The sequence below is a fragment of the Zeugodacus cucurbitae genome, chromosome 2, assembly GCF_028554725.1.
Source record: "Zeugodacus cucurbitae isolate PBARC_wt_2022May chromosome 2, idZeuCucr1.2, whole genome shotgun sequence".
NCBI classification, from domain to species: Eukaryota; Metazoa; Arthropoda; class Insecta; order Diptera; family Tephritidae; genus Zeugodacus; species Zeugodacus cucurbitae.
In genome coordinates, this window is record NC_071667.1 from 15,093,962 (window position 1) to 15,112,227 (window position 18,266).

An 18,266-nucleotide genomic window follows, 5' to 3' on the forward strand; every position below is an offset into this window, starting at 1 on the left:
GCTGGTGGAAGCCGAGGAAGAGGGAGACCTCCACTCCGATGGAAGGACCAGGTGGAGAAGGACCTGTCTTCACTTGGTATTACCAATTGGCGCCAAACTGCTAAAAGGAGAAATGCGTGGCGCGCTGTTGTGGACTCGGCTATAACCGCGTAAGCGGTTTTTACGCCAGTCAAGAAGAACATGACCCTCGACTTACATGTAATAATATTCACATAATCGTAGATATGATTATATATCAGATATACAAAATCCTTTGCATATATATATATGAATGTCATGATTTATTGTCCACAATAAATAGTTATGCAGCAATGGATTCTAGTTGAAGTATATTTGTATATAAAATTCGCATATATGGAAATGTCATCTCCATTTGTTGATTTTCTGCATCTTCTTCTAATTCAACTTCTTCATCGTACCAGCTTTTCCTCACCAAGGCACGACAACAATGTCTCTCCGGTTATTGGCATCTCATTTTGCGGCACATTTCTCCCTTTACCTACAGAATCGAGCAGAATATGTATGCGTTTAAGAGTGTAGCATGTGGCAAAGTTATAAATGTTCAAGTAGAAGAAGCAAATGTGTAAGATGAGATAAAACGGGATAAAAGCTCTTTTGTTAAGAGCTTTCTTGCATCATATTATTTCTTTTTATTACGATATTGCTCTAAGAAAGTAGTTATGTAGTTAATGTTGGTAATGTGGGATTTCCAGTTGTTGGCATATATATGTAGGAATTAGATAACTTGGAGTTGTAAGAGATTTTTGAAGAAGATCTGCAATTTTCTTAAGCTTTTCTAAGAGAAATTATATAGCGTCTTCAAGTTTCATTGCATATAATTAACTTATTAACTGATTATTCTATATTTATGTATAACTAGCACACCGCTCCGTCTTCGCTCGGATTTTAACAAACATTTCAAAAGTTATACCTTCTTACACACTTATACACACTCTCCCATACATATGTATGTACTTTTCCGTTTCTTGCGTGGATTCATTTAAAAAAAGTAAAAAAATTACATAAAATTATATTTTATTTGCAATAAGCTAAAACTTGATTACGACCTCTAGTCTTTGGTGTCCGTTGTCTTTCTCTCTGATTATGAAGTCGTTGGGAATGCTCAGAGTTTGACGCCCTATTGCGAATTCGTATATTTCTAATATTTTGTTCTTTAAGCCGCTGTATACACCTCGTACTCGATTCTCAAGCGTGTACTTGGGAGGTATTGAAATGTTGTTCTGCAAGCAGCTGTGAGGGCTGTATTTGAGCTATGGCATTACTTGTCAAAAATTGTCGAAACCGGACTTTAACCCCGGATATCGAATATGAAGAACTCAGTGCTTAAGATTAATTTTTCACCGAAAATATCGGTAAATCTCTCAGATATTTTAATGTAATTCAGAGTGAATCTTTTTCCTCTAATATTGTGATTTTGTACCAAAACTGGTTAGAAACGGGTCATAACTTCACCTAGCTTCCATATACCATATATTTGGATTATCAAACGGTGGGATTTAATAAAATGAAGAAAGCATATAGTGTACCTTGGTGGTGGAAAAGGAAATTGATGATTTTCGTTTCGTGGACTTTATGCCGAATATATGGGTCAAATTATGTGTTATCTTAATAAAACTGTATGAATAAATTGCGACAGTATAAAATGTTCGGATGTACCGGACTTTCTTTACTTGTTTAAATTTAAGGTTAACTTTAACATCTCGCACAACTTAGTAGTACAAATGAGAACACGACTTTGAACAGTTATTACAATGTCCATATCTATGCATTTTAATGCAAATATATTTATAAATGCATTTTCGTCAACACAATTTAATTATTTAAGACTAATGGAAGCAACTCACGCTGTGTTGTAGTCTTCTCTGAAACGACCTTATTTAATATTTATATAGCCATGTCATAACTAATTGTGACTTTCAATTAATTCTTAATGGACGTACAGGGTAATCCTTAAATGTCAAAGATTTAGCTCGGTGTGCGAAGTATCTGCACCATATTTAATCCTGTAATACTATCCTGATCCAGACATCTAAGTGGAATGAACAAATGAAAATAATAGTTTTAATATGAAATTTTAAAATTCTCACAAGAATACACATAATACTAAATTTTGCAGACTGTGGATTATTACCAAAATTCCTATACAAATTTAGTTGAATAGAAATTTATTTTGGCATGAGTAGACTTTTTTTAAATAATACATTATTTTCATTTTTGTTTTCTTGATTTGCAAAATTTATGGAAACCATAGTTTCTTTTTCCAAATATGCTTAAAAGCGTTTCCTTTGTAAGTCTTTTAAAGTTAATTCGTATGCAAATTAATTATGTTAAATAAATGTGTTTAATTAGACAGCTAATTGTTTTAGAAATTTCTGTAACACTAAAAGCAGACCCAATATATGACATTATCTGCATAATAGTTCTAATATTTACATATACTTGCAGCATACTTGCACATATAATTGCAGCCAAGTGCACAAATACTCCTTACTTACTGGTGACTGTTACAATTATACGCTACTACATAGTTGATTCATTCATTCATTTGATGAAATGAATGCTTGTGACATTTTCTGGTATTTACATTGAGCACTGACCGACACATTTCAATTGCAAACTAGGTCAAAATTGACACTGACTTGGGTATGGCATCGTTGAACTGTTGGAAATGCACACATTTGGTATTGAATGGTTGCTATTTTCAACATCCCAATGCCTAGCAACTGGCTGTATTTTTAGTTAATTGTGGGAGTGTCAATGTCATCAATGTTCACCCATTTTTCGTCGAATTGCTGATATGACCTTAATTGTTGTTCGAGAGTTATTGTTAGTTGGTTGATGAAAAGAGGACTTCATTAAGCATTTGTAGTGTAGTGTAGCCTATTAGTATTTTGTATTTCAAAACTATTATGGAACTGTATGGTTATTGTGGTAAACTGTAAGATTGTACACTATTTGAAATGTTATTAAGTCTAGCTTTCGTATGATGGTTCTTGCGATTGTTTTGTTAGAATTTAATTAATTTTGATCTGCACTGCAAGTTGACACTGGCCTTAATATCAGATTGCAATTTTTTTATAATAATTTTGTTGTTCTGACAAGCGTAAAGAAAATGGTTTTTGTAGCATCTGTCACAATTGGGTACCCTTAATTGTATACCTAAATTATAATAATATATTATAGCTATTCTATATATTTTGGGAATCAAAATATTAGTGGAGACGCAGTTTTATGACCGATAAGTTGAAACCAACCACCAAAAATATCATTTTGCTTATCATTAGCATATTTGTTAATAAACAAGGATATAGAAATGAAATTTAGTATATATTGATTTCAAAATGGTGGTAGTCTTTTTTTACGATTATATGAATCGAATATGAGAATTTTCTTATATAGCAAAACCAGACCTCTTCATAGCTTCCTAGTCATCATTTAATGAAGATGACTTGATAAAAATGTGAATGAAATGAAATTTTCCCTCCAAAGTAGGGGTGATGATACTCGTATACAGAGAATCCATTAAACAGGTACTAACATGGCTCTCAACTTACATGAAATATATATTACACAATATTAACATAATCATAGATATGAATATATATCATTTAAGTAATATTAAATCATTTGCATACAAAAATATGAATGCTATGTCTTATTGTCTCTAATAAATACTTATGAAGTAATGTACTCTAGTTGAAGTAAGTATGTATGTAACCGCATGATATAATCAATATATATTTGTATATAAAATTCGCATATATGTAAATGACATCTCCATTTGTTGATTTTCTGCATCTTCTTCTAATTCAACTTCTTCATCGTACCAGCTTTTCCTCACCAAGGCACGACAACAATGTCTCTCCGGTTATTGGCATTTCATTTTGCGGCACATTTCTCTCTTTGCCTACAGCGCAGTTTTAGACGTTGAGCACGTGTAAATACGAAAAAGAAATAGTGAAATGCCAAAAGACACGCAACAGTCGAGCAGAATATGTATGCGCTGGAGTGTATAGAGTGTGGCAAAGTGATAAATGTTCAAGTAAAAGGAGCAAGTGTGTAAGATGAGATAAAACGAGATAAAAGCTCTTTTGTTAAGAGCTTTCTTGCATCATATTATTTCTTTTTATTACGATATTGCTCTAAGAAAGTAGTTATGTAGTTAATGTTGGTAATGGTGGGATTTCCAGTTGTTGGCATATATATGTAGGAATTAGATAACTTGGAGTTGTAAGAGATTTTTGAAGAAGATCTGCAATTTTCATAAGCTTCTCTAAGAGAAATTATATAGCGCCTTCAAGTTTCCTTTCATACAAATAACTTGTTAACTGATTATTCCATATTTATATATAATACATAACTTGGGGAAGTGATTATTAACAAAAAAATAATAAATTTTATTATAAAAATAAATATTTTAAAGTAAATTAACTTAGTATGACAGTTTAATTTCTTTTGTGTTTTCTAAACTGGAAATTTCATTATGAAAAAAAATTGTTGATTTTCAAGTAGAATAGAGTTGCGCTACTTAAACATTAGATATTATAAGTCAGATATATTTACACTTTAAATTTAAGTGATTGATTTATCATATTTTCTACTGCATGCTAAGCTAATCATATTTGAGCAATAATACTAACAAAAAACTAGTTCACTGATTGCATATATTTTACACGTATAATCACATTACCTAACAACCAACATGCATTTGTCGACATTGATGCATGGCACAAGTAAAAGCAAAGATTGATGTGTGTGCTGTTAACGTCTTTAATAGTTATTAAATTAATTATGGTATTTGCTGTTAAAGTTATACGGCGAAAGCAATGATGGTACGACATTGCGTATGAGTTACCATAGATTTGCAAAGACTCAAAGGCACTCAGTATACAGAATGATGCAGGGATTTTTGCATTGAATACAATAAAATTAATGATTAATGATGGAAATGATTAAGTACAAGAAAAACAAGCTTTAGAATGTGTATGCAACACAGGATGTTAGAAGGCTTTTTAATAGTTTTAAAGTAGAATAAGCAAGTTTACTATATATTAACTGTATTTGTGGTATGAATCGCAGCTTATAAAATATTTTGAAGTGCATTTTGGTCAAAAAACCTTTTATATATGTTTAAAAACACCCTAAACTTGCTTCTTCACATGTCTACTAAACGAATCCACCATTAAATGAAACACACACATCATAGGAGCTTAACACTTACCGCTGCATTAATATTCCTTTTCGTGGAGAGACGTCGATGGAAGATACGCGCCGGCTCTGTTTCGATTTCCGACTCGGACGACTCATCGCCAGTGCTGATTGCAATAGTCGGTATGGGTGAGACGCTGCCAGAACTGCATGCGCTATTGCGTCCACTGCTCGTAGCGCTGCCAAGACCAAAAGCCGATGCAGCTGCAGCGGCCAAACCGCGACTGCCACCACCTTGTGCGCCATAGCGCAAGTGTGACCCCACGTGCAGCGTGTCTTTTGTGTTGGGCATCTTTAAGCTTTCCCTTCACTACTTGGACTCTCAATTTGTAGGCACAAGTGTAATTGGACTTTGGTTTGTTCGATAATTTTCTTTTATTTATGTTTCTTTGTACTTCTTAAAAGTTTAAGTGGTGTTATGCTTTTGTGGGCAGTTGCATTTTTTGCATCTTTCTCTTCTTCTGTGTTCTAGTTGCTATGGCTGTGCTGGCGCGTTTTTTTTATTATTATTTTCATTATGTTTAATGTATTGCTTCACAATTACTTAATTAATTTAATTTTTTATTGTTGTTTAAACTACGCTAATGTTTGCTTTGAGCATGACGCTTGCTCTTCACATAGTATATACTAACTACACTTAGGCAATGTATTCAGTGATTTCGTATTGTTGCTAAAGTTATTGGTGAGCGCTGAATAAGTATGCGGCAACTATGCAGCATACCTTCAGGCGTGCTTCGAATTGTTTGCAAATGGTGTTTTGTGTTCACGAGTTTTCGTTGCATACTTTGCTTAAAGTGTTTATTCGCGCGTGTTGCGCTTTGATCGAGTTTTTTTTGTTTTCATTTAATCTATTTTAATTTAGAATATTTGTTTGTCACATAATGATGGTATTTTTGTTACAGTTACAGTTTAAAAGCTATTTATTTGAATGGAAAATTGTATATAAGCAAAAAATAATAATGTTAGTATAATAGTTTAAAAATTAAGCTATATTATTAATAATTATAATTAAAATATAAATTTGTTGAGCAAAATGTTTTTAGTTAATATAATTGTCATATTTTGAGAGTTGGCAATAAATCGTTTTAGTACTGGCTGGACAATATACATATATAATAATAATAAGTAATTATTACTTTTCATGAAATTTGGAATATTCTGGATACTAATTATAAATTAATATAATTTAATTAATAATTTTAAACAAAGAAATATTTTTAAATAGGTTATAAATTAATTTTCATTTAGGCAATAAAATAGTTTAAAATGCACTGTAGTTTTTATCATTTTCTTCTAAAAACTAAAAAGTATATATTCTCAAAAAAAATTTTGAAGTATTTGGTGCCTAGCAATATACAAACTTTTGATTCAAAATATTATTTTTACAAAATCATTAAATTTTTTTATTGAAATTAGTTATTTATTTCAGACTAAATAATACTTCTATAATGAACTGAAGTAACTATTATTTAATAAGATATGGTGATTTATGTAATTCGGCAATTACTTTTTTGAGATTAAAGAGTTAAATATAAAAAATGTTTTTTACTCTAAAACGAATTTTGTTCTGAACTTTTGAATTTTGATTATATCAAAATAATTCTTTTATGCTTAAATTAAATAATAATTTTCATTTAAATTTAATACATATCTGTAAGCAATTTCGAAAATGTATTATTTCAAAGTCAATTAATAGCAAATAAAATATTTAAAAATATATTTTTTTTTATACAAAAATAACTTCCACTTCTATTATTCAATATTAATATCACTCATTTCACTACTTACTATCATTCTTTTTTCACCTTACGCTTACACAAAATCGCCTTTTGTAATTCATAAATACGTATTTTTTGAACACATAACTTTTCTATGAAATTAGTCTAAAAATATTTGCTCTTTTGTTTATTTTTAATTCATCCCTTTAACAGCAATATCTAATTTGTATTGAGAATAATAGTGACCTTTTGATTTCATTGTTCATTATTGAATGCGCCTAGAATTATGCAGAAATTTGTATTACCTGCTTGCCTTGCATAGCTGTATGCGCGCGAGTATGTGTATGTGTGTGTGTGCAGGTGCGGGCTTTTCCGTCACACACCAATTAACATACTATTTACAAGCATAACAGGCAGCCGCAGGTGGCTATGCCTCGTGCTCAGCTGTGTGAGAATTTTCCTTTTTTCATTTTTTCTTTGTTATGCCGTTTCTTTCACTTTATTTTATATGGCCTCTTATGAATAATATCCCTTTTACATCTACAGCTGTATGTGCGTTCAACAGTTTAATTCACCGAATATTTGACTTAAATAAATTCACTTTTGAACTTTAATTTTATTATATTTCTATTAAAATGTAAAATATTAGCAGCTAGCAGTGTTAGAAAGGCGTGTCTATGTGTATATTCGTATGTATATCTAATAGATTATTTCGATTAAAGTTTTTAAAAGTAAAAAATATTTACAGGAATTAACTATATATATTAGTATACAATAATGTTATAAATTGAGCACAGCACCCAGCTGATGCACACCACTACAAGTGAAGTAGTATAGCACAAATATCTAGCCTACTTTTGGGCGTACGCACGTTAAATAAATATAATTAGCTTAGTTGCAGTTTTAGAAAGCACCTTTGGTAGCATTTTATAAGCAAAATGCAATTAATTTCCGTTGCACATGCATTCTAATAGCACTTAACTGACTGTACTTTAAATTAATTGGTTAGTTTTATTAGTTTATTGGCAGCATTTTAACATACGCTGCACTCCAACGAACTCCCATTTTAGTTAGCACTACATTTTCCACTTGTCACAAGCACAAACCATTGCAGAGTTTGACACAAAACCTTCACAAAACTAATTTAGCAGTTATATCTCTCTAAACTATATTTTACTTGAAGTATACTAAAGTCCTAAACGTTAATTTAGACACATTTTAACTTAGTGCATTAAATTTATTTGTCCATATAAAAAATGATATATCTATATGATAACTACGACAGACTAAAGCAGCGAAAAAATCGCAGTCAAATTTGCCTTACAGCCACTGGGCAACTGTCTAGTTTTACGTTTCTACAGCTATTACTTCGCTTTCCTTGCTTACTCTGCTGACTCTTCGCGTACACACATATACGCACGCGTGTATAAATGTATGCACATTTTATATGTATGTGTTTGTGCGTGTATTATGCGCTCCTGCCAATGCAAGGAGCTAGCTACTACCAGTTTACTTAACTCACTTCTCTCTTCCAGGGCTGCTTCGTCTACACATACATTCCTCATTCGCGTCGCCCGGTTTCATTTGGCAGGATGCCTGCGCATTTGCTGCCCTATACAAGTATAAAATCGTTTCCACTCAGCACAATATGAACAATTACGAATATAATGGTAAAAGGGAATCGAAAAAAACGTGCCTTCTATGTCCGCATTTTGCAAGCCGGACATTAGCGGAAAATGCTGGGTAGGCATTGTTTGCTGGTTCGCCGACTGTTGCTGTGGGTGACTGTTGCTTTTGTCTACATTAAATGCAGGAAGAATACACAGAAAAGAGTTTAGGCAAGAGCGAAGCGGCATTTGTTTTGTGTGCTGAGTTGAGTTGCCAAATGCTTTAGGAGTTTTCAAAATATATGTATTTATAGTTTTTTATTAAACTTAGTGAGCTGAAATTTCATTTGAAAGGTGACCGCTTTCTTGGTTGGACTGGAAAAATATAATTTAAAGATTCTGCAGAAGTTAGGTTGCTTTTGTTGAAATGATCACGTCTTCTAGTTCTTTTACTACTTGGCTGGAGTTAGTTTGTCTTAGTCGGGTTCGACTTGTGGAATGCCTTGAATACTAATTATCAATGTGGAATATGTCAATATATCATGAGATATATGTATAAATCTTTTTGGGAAACTATCTCTCAAAGTACCGAAGCGACGCCTATTCGTATATTTCTGGAGCAACTTTGATGATTATAGACAAAACAGCCATCTTGGAAGCTTTAATTTACAACAAGTTCCATGTATACAACTAACAGTTATTGATCAGTTATAAATTTGGTTACATTGAGATTATGTAAACCCCGTAATTCAAGTTCAAATGTTCTTTATTAGTATATTGTAAAGAAATTATTGAATAATGGCAATCTTGTAAGGAGAATTTAAAAAGAAAGCAACAATCCTGTATTTCTCAGAAACATTGTCGGCTTTTTACTTTGCACGTTGTGCGAGTATTCTTTATACTACACCTTACGCATCGCTTGCTGCGTCCCTTATTCTCATTTTTATAGCAAATATCATTCTTCACATACACATATGTATATTTGTATAGATTTATACATATAAATAGTGAGTACTACTGTTGCTAAAAGCAAAAAGAAAAAACTCTAAGGTTCATGCACCTGAAGGCATTTAGCAGTGGAGAGACGTGGCAAGAATGTGCGCATGTACAAACATGTTGCTGCTCTCTCTTTGAACGCTATCCCCTTTTATCACTTCCTACTTCTTCTCACAATCCTTTTCTGCATGTTTATCAACCGTCGCAGCAGTCACAGGTGCCAATGACTCTCTTTGCAAAAGCATTTTGTTATTGCATGAAGACAATTTCACTACAGACACTCCTATTTGAGCAATACATGTACACACTAAAGTCTCAGCGGTGGTTTTCGGTAGTAAGGAAATTGAAAAATGTCCATCGTGGCGTCACCAATGCATATGTATAATATGATATTTGTGAGCAAAACAAAAAATATATGACAGTGTGGAGTGAACTTGCCAAAAACATGATTGAGAGTACGGTGGTTTCAACTGTCGGAAGAAACTGCCCCCTTACTTATTGTGTAAGTTGTCACGTGTCACATGAAAGCAAAACGACTGTTTGATAACGAGGCTGTTCAGGCGACAGTCTGGCTGGTTTGAGTGGAGCACAAAGCTGGGGATAGTAATTGTATACATGCAATCGTAATTGAGCAGCTATTGTACTACTCAGTTAGCGCTTTATTAGATAACTATAAGAAGATAGACTATATGTTTTACATACTTACATATGATTATTCATTATGCAAATATATAAAATGTGATAATGAGGCTATCAAGGCGTCAATTCGTCTGTAGATTGATATTTGTAGTCTTTGTCCTCCATAAATTCATACCAAAAATTTTTAAAACAATAATAAGAACCAATAATGGAGGATTACAAAAAAATTTTTTATAAGAACTAAATAATACAATAGGTTAAGATCCAAATTGCACTGATGATCAAAACTTTGCGAAAAATATCAGGATTGGTTTACCATAAAGAAAATGCAAACCATTAAACAAAGAGATAACCGATCTCCACTATCATTCAGAGACGGATCATAGTGATAAAAAAATATAACCATATCTACAAAATAAAAACAAGAAAACCAACAATATGAGGATAATGTACTTAATCCATTCTAGTCATTGCCTTAATGGAAGTGTCTAGTAGTTTGTAGATCTTATAATGCTTATGAAAAGCTTTAGTGCTATCATCGATATGAGTTCACCCCATCGTCAAACAGTCACGCTTAGGATTTTCTGTATCCCCCGATTGGTCATTACTGGCATAATGTGCGTATTTTCTTCAAGCATAGCAAATTTATAAATAGCGGTCTAAATCTTACTCCAGCCTCATGTTTACACCCCTATAAATTCAATAGCTCTAGTCTAGTTTATATAATGTGTATTATATGGTAAAGTTATATAACAAAGGCTCTGTTTAAGATGCACCACAATGCCAAATTAATACACACTATACATTTGTATGTATATGCCATGTGTGCTTCAACCATTTTGCTCCCCATAATTAAACAAGATTTCTTTTTCTTACCTTCTTCTCGCACGAAATCTTAGTTATTAAATTTCTGTAGCGGCATTGGTTTTCAAATATTTTCCAACGAAATACTAACTTTCTCTCCAAAAGTTTACGCAAATTTCGTGATTGAATTTCAAGGGTTGTACTGCTATGGTTTCACTTATATGCTGGCATTTGATTACGCGCTAACTTCGTAAACCAACATTAACGCGTTTTTAAAGTAATTTTCACCAATTAGTACCTTATCTTCCTTTCTATACCTTTTTTGCATTTTTTCTTTTTTATAATCTATTTCTGTGCATTTTGTTCGCAAATATTTTCGATTACATTAAGGACATCAACCTTTTTACAACATAATTTTATTTGTATTTTTTTAGCAGGGAATAAGAACGGTTACGCGCAGGTTACTTTTAATTAATTTGGATATAATAATACATGTGGAGCTATATAATACTTTTCTTGTATTTTTTGTCTGATGTGCATCTATTATTGCCTTTTCTAAAGGCTTCGAATTTGTTAATAAATGTTATATATCGTTAGCTAAAATGCAAACGGCCCTAACCAACAAAAAAATCAAAATGGGTTTTTTGATTGATTATAATATATTTATTCAAACTACATGTTCATACAAAATTAAAGAGTCATACGATTAAAAATAGTTGTTTTATTAACGAAATATAAAAGGCCCTTACTACAAAGTGTTCGTTTTGATAAATGCAAAGAGCCCTAACTACACACAACAATAAACACCACACAATTCAAACACGGCCTTGTCCCGTTACACCGTTTTGCTTTGTAGTAGACAGCACAGTAAACACAATTAAAGTTTTTTGTAAACAGTACACGTGTTTTTTTAACTCATCTCAGAGTTTAACTATAATTGATTTTTTAAAATTTTAAGCAAATAAATTACATATCTTTAATATGAATTCGGATAGTGAAAATATGTCGGAAAATAATTTAGCAAGTGGTGCAACCAGAAATGCGAGTAATAGTACAATAAATATGAGAGTTAATAACCAGCAAAAACGTATGGCAGGACAGAAATATCAAGGTTTATCTAAAGGAAATATAAGCTATAGAAAGCCCAGAGAAATGAAAGATGCGTGTAAGTCGAAGTTCTGTGAGAAAAGTTCCATTCGATTTTGCTCCCATTTTACAGAAGATACTCGTAAAGAAATTTTTGACTCGTTCTGGATAATGTCGTGGAATGAAAAAAAATTATATGTAACAAACCTCATTGAATGTTCCAAAACACAACGTGTAACTGTTGAAAATTCCAAACGCTCCAATACTAAATATTATTTTCTAAAGCACAATACAAATCGAATGCAAGTTTGTCGGCATATGTTTCTATCAACTTTGGGCTTATCAGAAAAAATGGTACGTTGTTGGACCCAATCCAGTGGCTTACATTACACCCAAAAGAGTCTAAAAACGCAAAATTCTGATCAAAATAAAGAAAGATTACACTATAAGAAAAGATGTAGCTACTTACAAAACTGGTTAGAAGATTTACCAAAGTTGGAGTCGCACTATCGTCGCAAATATACAACAAAAATATATTTTGAAGAAGATTTCAAAACATACAGACAGATTTATGAACTTTATTCTCAATCATGCGAAGAACATAAAAACAATGATATTGCTCGAGTATCATTTCCAATTTTTATGAATGTTTTTAAATCAAGCAATTACTCGTTATTTAAACCACGAAATGACCAGTGTGACTTATGTTTATCCTTTAAATCAAACAACTTGTCACAGGATTTTTTGACAATCACCGAAATGAAATTGAAAGGATGCGAAATGAGAAGCAAAATGATGTCGAAAATGCCAAATTAGGTGCATTTCTACTATTTTGCATAGATATGGAGGCAGTTAAACTTATACCACAGTCCAACGCCAGCTCCTCTTATTATAAAATGAAACTACAAGTTCACGACTTCACTATATACAATGTTATAAGTCACGAGTCTGATAATTACGTTTGGGATGAAACCGAAGGAACTCTTGTCTCATCAACGTTTACAACAATTGTTTTAAAACATTTAAAAACCCAACTTTTGAAACATCCTCACATTCACCACATAGTTATCTACTCTGATGGTTGTTCTTACCAAAACAGAAATGTTGTCCTTTCTAATGCGTTGCTCTCTTTATGTGTGGAAAAAGACATTACCATAGAACACAAATACTTAGTAGTAGGTCACACGCAAATGGAATGCGATTCCACTCATTCCCTTATTGAGAGACGAATCAAAAATAAACAAATACATTTGCCATTTAAACTAGTAGAATCAATAAGAGCAGCCCGGAAAAAGCCTATGCCTCTACAAGTTCACCACTTAAACTACAAATATTTCCTCGATTACGAGTCTGTTCCAATGAGGTATTCATCTATTAGACCAGGTAAGGCACACTTTTAATTTCTAAAAAATTTTCCAAAACTTTATTGCTTATTAAATTTTTAGGAAGAAAAACAGGAGACCCTACTGTCAATAAGGTACGTGCATTGTCATACGAGCAGACTGGAATTATTTATTTTAAAACTGATATAAATGACGATTATGCCCAGCTACCTCAACGAACTTCAAAACAATTCACAGTTGTCGAACCTTCCCAATTGCATCGGAGCAGACTAGCAATTTCTAATAAGAAATGGCAGCATCTGCAGGAGCTGAAAAAAGTACTACTAGCAGACTGTCATTATTTTTATGACAATATACCCTATGAAAATTAATTATTATACGAGAGTTGTTAATACACAAGCTGATCAAGTATAATTTACCGTTACCTCTGAACTGTACTACATATTTATTTAATCTTCTTGAATTAATTTTATTTTCATATACTTATTAATTTAATATATAATGCATTCAAAAAAATGTGCCAACCATACTTAAATACATTTTTCTTTATTTTGTTTTAAATATAATTTTTAGCATCTACCCATTGTTATTACAGCGATATATTACTTCATTGAAAATGTATTGAAAAGTTACTGACAAATAACTAAAAAAATTGAATTGTAGTTAGGGCTTTTTGTTTCAGAAAATCTGGCATCAAAAGGAAGTAAGTAACATAACTTTTAAAATATTAAAAAAAAAACATTATTTTCTTTCAAATTTAAATTTGTAGTTGTTTTACAAGTTACATTGAAAAAAATTGCTCTAAACACATTAATATATATAGTTTTATACAGTTTTTTGTTTCTCCTGTAAAGTAATGAAAATGTTAGATAGGGCCGTTTGAATTTTAGCTAACGATATATGATTATAAAACAAGTAAGGAAGGTTGGTAACCATAATATTAGGTTAGAAGCACCGAGGTCCTCATGTTCGATTTATGGGGCCTTGAAAACCTATGGTCTGATTTCGGCAATTTTTAGAAAGGGGCTGCTACACTATAAATGCAGTATTTATTCAAAGTTCTGTTCCGATATCTTCACTAGTGCTTAGTTTACATATTGTAAAGTAAACTATTCAGGTCGACTTCAACGTTCTGATATATAGGAAGTAGGCGTGGTTGTGAACCGATTTGGCTATTTTAACAAAATATAATTGGGATGTAAGGAAAATATTACAAACCAAGTTTCATTGATTTTGGTCGAGTAGTTTCGGAGATTTTTGACCCATAAGTGGGCGGAGCCATACCCACTTAAAATTTTGTATACCAATTTGGGTGGAGCTCTTCTGTACCTTCGTACATACCTATATATTTACCAGATATGTACAAAGGTAGTAGGTGCGTGGCCACGCTCACTTCTCCAAAAAAAATTAGATCCAAATATGCCTTCATAGTGCGATCCTTTGTATCAAATTTTATTTCCATAACTTTATTTATGGCTTAGTTATGGCACTTTATGTGTTTTCGGTTTTCGCCATTTTGTAGGCGTGCCAGTGGACCGATTTTGCCCATCTTCGAAAGCAACCTTCCTATGGTGCCAAGAAACAAGTGTGCCAAGTTTCATCAAGATATCTTAATTTTTACTCAAGTTACAGCTTGCACAGACGGACGGAAAGACATACATCCGGATTTAAACTCAACTCTTTACCCTAATCACTTTGGTATATATAACGCTATATCTAACTCGTTTAGTTTTGGATGTTACAAACAACCGTTATGTGAACAAAACTATAATTGTATGCCTATCACGGATTATAAAACGGAACGGATTACGGAAATTTTCGTATTTGCCGAATTATGCCTCTTGCAATTTCTGTTTGATTTGGACCGTTACGTAGGACTGCTTTAATTACATCCAGAAAATGTATATTTCTGACAGAATAAATAAGTTGAAACTTCGCAAACTGCTAAAAGGATCTGTGTTGGAAATAAATAATTATTTTTTCAAAGTTATAATTTTTATTTTGTGGGCTATGTATAGTATAGAGGATGGGATCATGTGTAGAAGTTCACTTAATGATATAAGGGCATGCACCTGGAATGTCCGGACCCTTAATTGGGAAGGTGCCTCTGCCCAGCTGGTTGATGTCCTCATACGACTAAGGGCTGACATCACCGCCATCCAAGAAGTGCGATGGACGGGACAAGGACGGAAGGTGGGTCCTTGTGACATCTACTACAGCGGCCATATAAAGGAGCGCAAATTTGGTGTTGGATTTGTGGTGGGAGAGAGACGCCGTCGCCGAGTCCTGGCATTCACCCCGGTGGATGAACGTCTAGCCACAATCCGCATAAAAGCGAGGTTCTTCAACATATCGCTGATTTGCGCCCACGCCCCAACGGAAGAGAAGGACGATGTGACCAAAGATGCTTTCTATGAGCGCCTAGAACGCACCTATGAGCGCTGCCCCCGCCACGATGTCAAAATCGTGCTTGACGATTTTAACGCCAGGGTGGGTAAAGAAGGTGTCTTTGGCACAACAGTCGGAAAATTCAATCTCCATGACGAAACATCGCCAAACGGCCTGAGGCTGATCGACTTCGCTGGGGCCCAAAATATGGTCGTCTGTAGTACCAGATTCCAGCATAAGAAAATACATCAAGCTACTTGGCTGTCCCCGGATCGAAACACGCGTAACCAAATCAATCACGTTGTGATAGACGGAAGATATGTCTCCAGTGTTTTAGATGTGCGTTCGCTCCGAGGACCAAATATAGACTCGGACCATTATCTGGTTGCAGCGAAGATACGCACCTGCCTCTGTGCACCAAAGAACGCCCGTCAACAAACACAAGGAAGGTTCGACGTCGAAAAGCTGCAATCGCAACAGACAGCCACGAAATACTCTACTCGACTTGCACTCCTGCTCTCTGAGAGCACTCATCAGCATCTCGGTATAAGGGAGTTGTGGAACGGCATCTCAAACTCACTGCGTACCGCTGAAACCGAAACCATTGGCTTTCGGAAAAGTCAAAAAAACAGCTGGTACGATGAGGAATGCTGTCTCGCAGCGGAGAGAAAACAGACTGCCTACCTCGCAGCGTTGCTAACAACCACAACACGTGCTGGATGGGATAGATACCGAGAGCTGAAGAGGGAAGCGAAACGCATCTGCAGACAAAAAAAGAAAGAGGTCGAAATGCGTGAGTACGAAGAGCTTGAGAAGCTGGCAGACAGAGAGAATGCTCGAAAATTTTATGAAAAAATTAAGCGACTTAACAAAAGTTTCAAGACCGGAGCATCCTCATTTAGAGAACAAGGTGGTAATCTGGTAACCGATGTTCAAGGCATACTGGGATTATGGATGGAACACTTCTCCGACCTGCTGAATGGCAGTGAAAGTACAGCACCAGGAGTTGGCGAACCCGATTCCCCAATCGATGACGATTTAATAGATGTTCCATTACCCGACCATGAAGAAATTCGAATAGCAATTACCCGCCTGAAGAACAACAAAGCGGCAGGGGCTGGTAGATTACCGGCTGAGCTATTCAAATACGGCGGCGAAGAACTGATAAGGTGCATGCATCAGCTTCTTTGCAAAATATGGTCGGAAGAAAGCATGCCTTACGATTGGAATCTCAGTGTGCTCTGTCCAATCCATTAAAAGGGAGATCCCACAATCTGCGCCAATTACCGTGGGATAAGCCTCCTAAATATCGCCTATAAGGTTCTATTGAGCGTATTGTGGGAAAGACCTAAGCCCACCGTCAACGAACTGATTGGACCTTATCAGTGTGGCTTTAGACCTGGAAAATCGACAATGGACCAAATATTCACCATGCGCCAAATCTTGGAAAAGACCCAAGAGAGAAGAATCGATACTAAACATCTTTTTATCGATTTTAAAGCTGCCTTCGATAGTACGAAAAGGAGCTGCCTTTATGACGCGATGTCTGAATTTGGTATCTCCGCAAAACTAATACGGCTGTGTAAGCTGACGTTGAGCACCACCAAAAGCTCCGTCATGATTGGGAAGGACCTCTCCGAGCCGTTCGATACCAAACGAGGTTTCAGACAAGGTGACTCACTATCGTGCGACTTCTTTAACTTGATGTTGGAAAAAATAATACGAGCTGCAGAGCTAAATAGAGAAGGTACAATCTTCTACAAGAGTGTAAAGCTGTTGGCGTACGCCGATATTGATATCAGCGGAAGCAACAACCGTGCCGATTGTTCTGGTGAATGAGGACAAGACGAAATATCTCCTGTCATCAAACAAACAGTCAGCGCACTCGCGTCTTGGCTCCCACGTGAATGTTGATAGTCATAACTTTGAAGTTGTACATAATTTCGTATACCTGGGAACCAGTATCAACAACACCAACAATGTCAGCCTCGAGTTCTAGCGCAGAATCACTCTTGCCAACAGGTGCTACTTTGGACTGAGTAGGCAATTGAACAGTAAAATCCTCTCTCGACGAACCAAAATCAAACTTTACAAGTCGCTTATTATTCCCGCCCTGCTTTATGGTACAGAAGCTTGGACGATGTCAACATCAGATGAGACGACACTTGGAGTTTTCGAGAGGAAAATTTTGCGCAAGATTTACGGACCTCAGAATATTGGCAACGGCGAATACTGCAAACGATGGAACGATGAGCTGTACGAGTTATACGACGACATTGACATAGTTTAGCGAATAAAAAGACGGCGGCTACGCTGGCTAGGTCATGTTGTCCGAATGGACGAAAACACTCCAGCCCTGAAACTGTTCGATTCAGTACCCGCCGGAGGAAGCCGAGGAAGGGGAAGGCCTCAACTCCGTTGGATGGACCAGGTGGAGAGCGACCTGGTTACACTTG

At 34.6% G+C, this 18,266-nt stretch overlaps 1 protein-coding gene across 1 annotated transcript in view; it reads left to right on the forward strand.

Moving 5' to 3' along the window:
- The window catches only part of LOC128924111 (uncharacterized), a 521,511-nt gene that overhangs the window by 62,555 nt on the left and 440,690 nt on the right, over nt 1-18,266 (forward strand). The gene's annotated exons all lie outside the window — the stretch shown is intronic.